This window comes from Tupaia chinensis, unplaced genomic scaffold (assembly GCF_000334495.1).
Source record: "Tupaia chinensis unplaced genomic scaffold, TupChi_1.0 Scaffold000214_1, whole genome shotgun sequence".
In the NCBI taxonomy this organism is placed as follows: Eukaryota; Metazoa; Chordata; class Mammalia; order Scandentia; family Tupaiidae; genus Tupaia; species Tupaia belangeri.
The window spans coordinates 1,033,891-1,040,268 of NW_006159689.1; the positions used below are offsets into that span (position 1 = coordinate 1,033,891).

General features: G+C 58.3%; 1 protein-coding gene across 1 annotated transcript in view; it reads right to left on the minus strand.

The window, feature by feature from the left end:
* Positions 1 to 489, minus strand: part of CNOT6 (CCR4-NOT transcription complex subunit 6) — a 47,315-nt gene extending 46,826 nt beyond the window's left edge. Inside the window, 1 exon segment of the mRNA XM_006147448.3 lies at positions 102 to 489. The gene's annotated coding sequence lies outside the window, so the exon portion shown is untranslated.
* Positions 490 to 6,378: the final 5,889 nt, after the last annotated feature.

The window sequence follows — 6,378 nt, forward strand, 5'->3', positions numbered from 1 at the left end:
GACTGGTCCCGCCCCCGCCCGGAGAGTGGGCTGGTCCGGCCCCGCCCCGCGAGCGTGCTGGTCCCGGCCCGCCACGCTGCCGTTCTTGGCCGCTCGCCCACCCGCGCTGTGGTCCTGTCCTGGCACTCTTGCTTTCTCCTCTTCTTAACGCTCCTCGTTCTTCATCTAGCTCGCTCTAAGGCTCAGACTGTTCGCTTGATCTCCTCTCCCGTCTCTTCGGTTGACATCCCCCCTCATTTCTCTCCCTTTTCCTCCTGCCTTCGCCTGTCAATCACGTGGAAACAGCCTGGTTCTCAGAGTTTGGACCCTAGCCAGTATCTTGAGCTGAACTGTGAACGTAATTCTTCTCCCGCAGATAGTTAACGGCCCGTCTCAGTGCGCCGTTAGGGTGTGTGTTGGGCGGTCCTAGGCTGGGGAGCCACAGCTGCGCTCCGAGGTCAGGACGTTCTGTCGGGACAGACGGCAGTGAGTAAAGATGAGCAGGGACACTCCGGCTGACTCACGACACGGGCGGCAGGAGGCATTAGTGGACAGACAGGGCCCAGAGATGACCCCACCCCACCCTGGCCTGGCCAGCTGGGGGGAGGGCAGGGTTAGGGCCCAGGGGACTCACCTCCTCTAGAGGTGCCGCGAGGGGCGTGGGGGTAGGAAAAGAAATAGCTGCCGTCATCCTAAGGGGGGGGCTACTGGCTTGCTTCTTCCTGGAAAGTCAGCTCCACTGAGGAAATGAGAGAGAAACTGTTCCCAGGAACTAACACGCCCTTCCCTGAAGACTGTCTCCAACCACAGGATTGGGAAACAGCTGTCGCGTGGACCAGGCGAGCTGGAAGGGCGGCAGGGTTGGGTGAAAGCAGCTCAGAAGTCACCGTTCTGCTCAGGGGAGTGTTATGCTCGCCCTCCCCAGCTTGGCGGTGGAGCCGTTGCCAAGACAGCGGGGACAGTCCGGGCCTCTGGTGCCATAGACAGTGTGAAAGCCCAGCAGGAGAGGAGGTTGACAATACGGCAGCCTCGTCAGCACCCCAGGATGCCCAGCTCTGGGCCCTGGGCCTGCGCTGCCCCTTGTGCTCTGCAAGTGTGCAGGGCTGACGGTCCCTACCCAATGACCCCTGCACCCCGACAGCCTGTGCTCCCGCCCAGAAAAAGGGCCTTTCTGTAAGGCACCTGCCCAGACGGAGCTGCCATCTGCAAATGGCACAGTGGAGGTGGGAGTGGAGGCGCACAGCGGAGCCCCGGCAGGATAGAGCAGCAGCGTGGTACCTCACGGTCTGATGACCGCCAGATACCACGGGCACCATGCTGGCCACACCGGGGTCTGTGTGTCTGTGCACAAGGCAGCGGCAGGACACAGCAGCCTGGCCCCTCAGTGCCCCCGGTGAGGCCTCTGCAGGGTCTCTCCCACCGGCCTCCGTGCCCTCTCCAGGAGGAGATAGTCCCCAACTCCCGACTCATCACGTGGCCAGCTCAGGCTCAGGAGGGAGGGACTGGAAGCTGCCAGATCTTCTGAGGAATGTCCCGTCCCACGCATTCCAGCCATCAAAGTAAACCTCGCCCAGCCCGGATCCAGGAGGGAGGGCTTGGGGCTGTCCCGGCCGGCCGGCCGGCTGGCACCTGGAGAGAACGTGGGTGGTGACCAGCCTGTGCGTGTCCTGGTGGAGTTCTGCTCAGGGGCATTGCTGAAGAGGATGCCACTCACCTTTCAGATACAGGGCTCGGTGCCCCTTAGACCTCTCACTGCAAGTTATAAAACCCCAACTCAAATAGACTTGTAGAGAAGAGGTCATTGGCTCATTCGGTGTGACACAGCTCACGCTCAGGCAGCTCTCGGTCCAGAACCTGCCTCAGAGATAGGCTCCAGGGCACTGCGTAATGAGCTGCTCAAGAGAGGCCAGACCCCACCTGGAACCGCAGGGCAAACCCCCCGCAGGCCTGCCCTGGACACACTGGGCACACCTGCAGGTGCCCGAGACCCCTCGGCCTGGAGGACCAGCAGACTGGAGGGAGAGTGTCCGCTGTGACCAGACTGCAGAGGGTGCTCCCCTTACACGTGCTGTGTGGTGCGCGGTGCTGCCCCACGTGGAAGGTTCTGCTCACGTCTGCCCACCCTCAAGTGTGTCGGGCCAGCTCGCACCATTGATCTGAGGCTGGGGGCCGGGGGAGGGTGAGGTCAGAGCGCATGCTTTCTCGCTCCTGAGCTCACGCGCTCTCCCTCTAGCTCTTGGAGGAAATAAACAAGCTTCAACAATTCTTAGCAAGGAACAGAAACCAGTCTGGCCCCCTCATCTTCCTCTGCTCCCCTCCCTTTGGCCCCTCGTTCGCAGGAGAGAGGGCCAGGAGCACCTGGAGCTTATTGGACGAGCTGCTCCGACTCCGTGCAGCGGAAGCCCAGAGCACGCTCTCAGGGGCCAGGCCGCGCCCTGGCTGTACCCCTGCAGCCAGGTGGAGGCAGTGTCTGGGGGCCAGATGCATCAAGTCGGGAGGCTGACTCGTAGAGGTCAGCCGGGCTGGGCTGGGTGGAAGGCAGCAGAGTGCAGCTCACCGCTCTGTGAGGGCAGCTGGCTCCTGCCCTTGTCCCCAAAGCACAGCCTTGCAGGCGACGTGGTGGCCACCTGCTCTCCTGCCCTCCCAGCCTGGTTGGGGGTGCGAGCCCCACTCCTGTTCGTGCCACTCTGCTGCGCCCTGGGTTTGCTTTGAGGTCTTTTCCTGCAAGTGCTCCCTGATTCCTTGTTCTGTGAAAAGACTCTCGCCCCTCAGCCCCACGTGGACGTGACCTGGGATGGACGTGGGGCTGTCGGGAGAGCTCCTCCAGGGGGCGCTAAGCTGGGGCACTGTAAGTGGGTGTGGCCAGCACCATCCTCATCCTCTGCCACGTGGAGAGATGAGCCGGGAGACACCACCCGGTGCGTGGGGGCTGCTGAGCGTCGACCTCCTGATTTGGGGCTTTGGGGGCTTCTCTCATTTACACTCAAACTAGTTCTGGCTCAGTGCTCAGTAAACGTTCGGCTGGACAGATGCATGGGTGAGTGACCGGGCTCGGGCGACGTCCCGGCTCGCTGGGCTTGCTGGGACACCCATTAGGAGCTGGAGATCCACAGCATTGGGAACGCGGGGCCAGGGCCGCAACCTCTGGGTCCAACAGCTGCTGTTGCCGGCTCCCGAGAGCAGCGGGTGGATGAGACGGAGGCAGTATCAAATTCACAGGAGGCCGCCCAGCAGCCGTGCACCAGGGGCGCGGGTGGTGAACCCCAGCCCTCCACACGCAGGTCGCCTGTTGGACCCAAAATCAGGGCCCCCGCTCTCCAGGTGTGGAGGCTTCATGGCTGGCGACCAGCCCTGATGACTGCAGCCCCCCCTCCGGCACAGGGCCAGGACGTGGACACGCCTTGGTGGACCGGCGCCCTCTGTGAGCTCCAGGCCTCCGGCCATGGTGTCCTGAGGTGGGGCCTGGTGTAACAAAGGCCCAGCTGAGCCCTAAGTCCCTGGTCCAAGTACTGGCCTGTGATCTACTGGAAGCCCAGCTAGAGCGCCTGCAAGAAAAGATGGGGGCGGGGACCAGCAGATGGCGCAGTGGTCACGTTGTTGGACTCCTGCGCTGTCGACCGCGGTTCCAGTCCCAAACTCGGCAGCTTAACAGTCACACTGGGCATGTGCGTGTGCGTGCCCAGGATCCTGAGAGGAGAATGGAGGAGAAGGGACTGTGGTATGGCCACCCCCTGGGACGGATTTCTCGCTTTCTGTATTTCTCTCTCTGGCCAGTGCATGCGCCCTGTAGCAGAAATCTCTCAGGAAAAGAGGAGGGGGCGCTAATTGGGCCAACTAGCTCTAAAAGGCCAGAAAGCGCCTCTGAGTTTCAGCTGTGGCTTGATCTGGGTGTACTGCCCCTCAGTTCTGCTCACCTCCACGATGACTTATCACCCAGGGCCGTCTGAGGACAGAAATCTGACTGCCTTTTCCTATTTCCAAAATCCCTTCCAAAGGGCCGGGGGTGAGTCATGCCCACAGACTTAACATGCCATTCTGGCCCATTCGATAGCAGATCTTCCTACATCCTGTCCCTGGCGTAGCGTCCCCATACCGGTGAGTCATGCCCACAGTCACTGACAGACCATTCCTGACTCACTGTTAACAGGAGTCCAACACCCTGTCCTTGGGACAGTATCTCGTAACTGTACACAAGCCCCTTATCCGTTACTAATCCCTTCCCCAAACCCTGCCTTTTTGGGCCAGACCAGTGGAAATTCTAAATCCTGCCTCACTCTCAAAATCAAATGAAAGGACCCCCGTTCCTGATCACCCCTAGAGAAAGGCATGTTTTGCTCCTCTCCGGGCCTACATCACTCAAATTCGTGCTTAAGAAATAAACTGCATTAATCCAGGCAGTTAGCATAATGGCTATGTCACTGGACTCCCATGTCATTGACTGAGGTTCAAGTCCCGGACCCAGTGGCTTAAACTCATCCTGGGCACATGTGCGTGCGTGCCCAAGATCCCGAGAGGAGAATGGAGGAGGGGCGATTGTGGCATGGCCATCCCCCTTGGGGGTGATTTCTCGCTTTCTGTCTCTCTGTCTCTCTCTGTCTTTCCAGCGAGCATACGAGCCCTATATGCAAAAACCTCTCCAAAAAAAGAAGAGAAAAGAAATAAGCTGTGTTAATTACTTTGCAGGATTGGTTATTTCCGCTGACAGATCAAAGCAACATTGATAAGCTCCGATAAGGTTTCAGCAGTATTACAGGAGCTTCCACCAACAATGAGCAAGCATCCCGGGCTTGCCTTCACGTCCATACCTAAACCAGACACGCCTTCAAGGGGCCTGTTGTACCAGCCAGGAAGCAGCCGCCCGCCCGCTCCTGGAGCTGGGTTGTCCCCAGCTCACCTGCACGTGTATGGGAAGTGTGGGGACCTGGGGCAGGGAGGGTGCCACTTTGGAGGAAAGGGGATAGAAGCGGAAAGGCAGAGAGAGGCAGAGGTCCGAGGCCACCCTGCTGTGTCCCCAGGCACCTTTCTTGCCCAGGTCTCACTCCTGGTACTCACAGTCATGAGAGGATGCCTCATGCCTCTGAGGTGTGTGTGTGCGTGTGTGTGTGTGTGTGTGTGTGCGCGCGTGACAGGGGCTTCCTACACACAGCTGCAGTCCTTGCAGACCCGCCTCGCAGAATTCATGGCAGGGGAAGGCAGCGAAGCATTTCTAAGCTGCGTTATTTTTAAAAGATTAAACCACCTTCAGGACCAGCAGATGGCGCAACGGTTACGTGGCTGACTCCCACATAGTTGACCGCAGTTCAAGTCCTGAACCTAGCAACTTAAAACTCCCACGGGCATGTGTGTGTTTACGCCCCAAATCCAGAGAGGAGAATGGAGAAAGGATTATGGTGTGGCCATCCCCCTGGGGGTGACTTCGCACTTTCTGTCTCTCCAGTGAGTGCACATGCCCTATAGCAAAAATCTCTCTCAAAAAAGGGTTAAACTGCCTTTCACACTGTTAAAGATTAACTCGTGGGGCTGGCACCACACACAACAGTAACGTACTCTGAGAGAAGCCGGATCCTGCGTGGTGACCACTGTGCCACTCTCTGGCCTGGGCAGCCTGAAAACACGCCGGCTGGACAGTGACGGTAGGGAAGGTGGCAGGTGACCGCAGTGACCAGTCCCTGTGGAGGTGTCCACTCGCTCACTCTCTCCTCTCTCACTCTCACTTACGCACCATCAAGAATAGAGGGAAAAGTTATATAATAGTAATTTGTGGTTATGGTTCTTAGAAACTTTTCAAGCTAAAAAGCAGAAGACATAAAGAGAGTGGACATCTCACCTCTGGCCCAAAGCCAGCCACACTTCCCAAAGACAAGCATCGGAACTGACAACGACGAGGGTGATGAGAATGATGAGGACCATGACAACGCTTCAGCCTTAAATACCGAAACAAAGCGAAGCCCAGCAGGCCACTCCCCTGGGAGGCAGTGCCAGCACCGCAGGAGTGCTCACACCAGTGCAGTGACACATCAGGTGACACATCAGGTGACATCACTGCAATGGCACTAGGGAGGACATTTCAGCTCCATTGTAGTAAACGCTTATTTATTTTATTCAAGGTAGAGAGTGTGCATATGAATGAGAGAGACAGAGAGAGAGAGAGAGAGAGAAGACCTTGACAGGGTCTCATCACGTCCCCACGCTCTCTGTCCTCACCCAGCTCTCCAGCCTATCGTGACCTTGGGCACCTGTGCAGGTACCCAGTGTGTTTTCAGGCCATCCTGGGATCCAGACCCACAGTCAGCCAGGTGGCTTCCAGTGCTGCAGTTCAGTTTGCCACCTGCTATGCTACCTGGCTGGGCCATTCATTGCCCTTAAAGGACAATTTCACTGGATATAGGCTTCAGAATT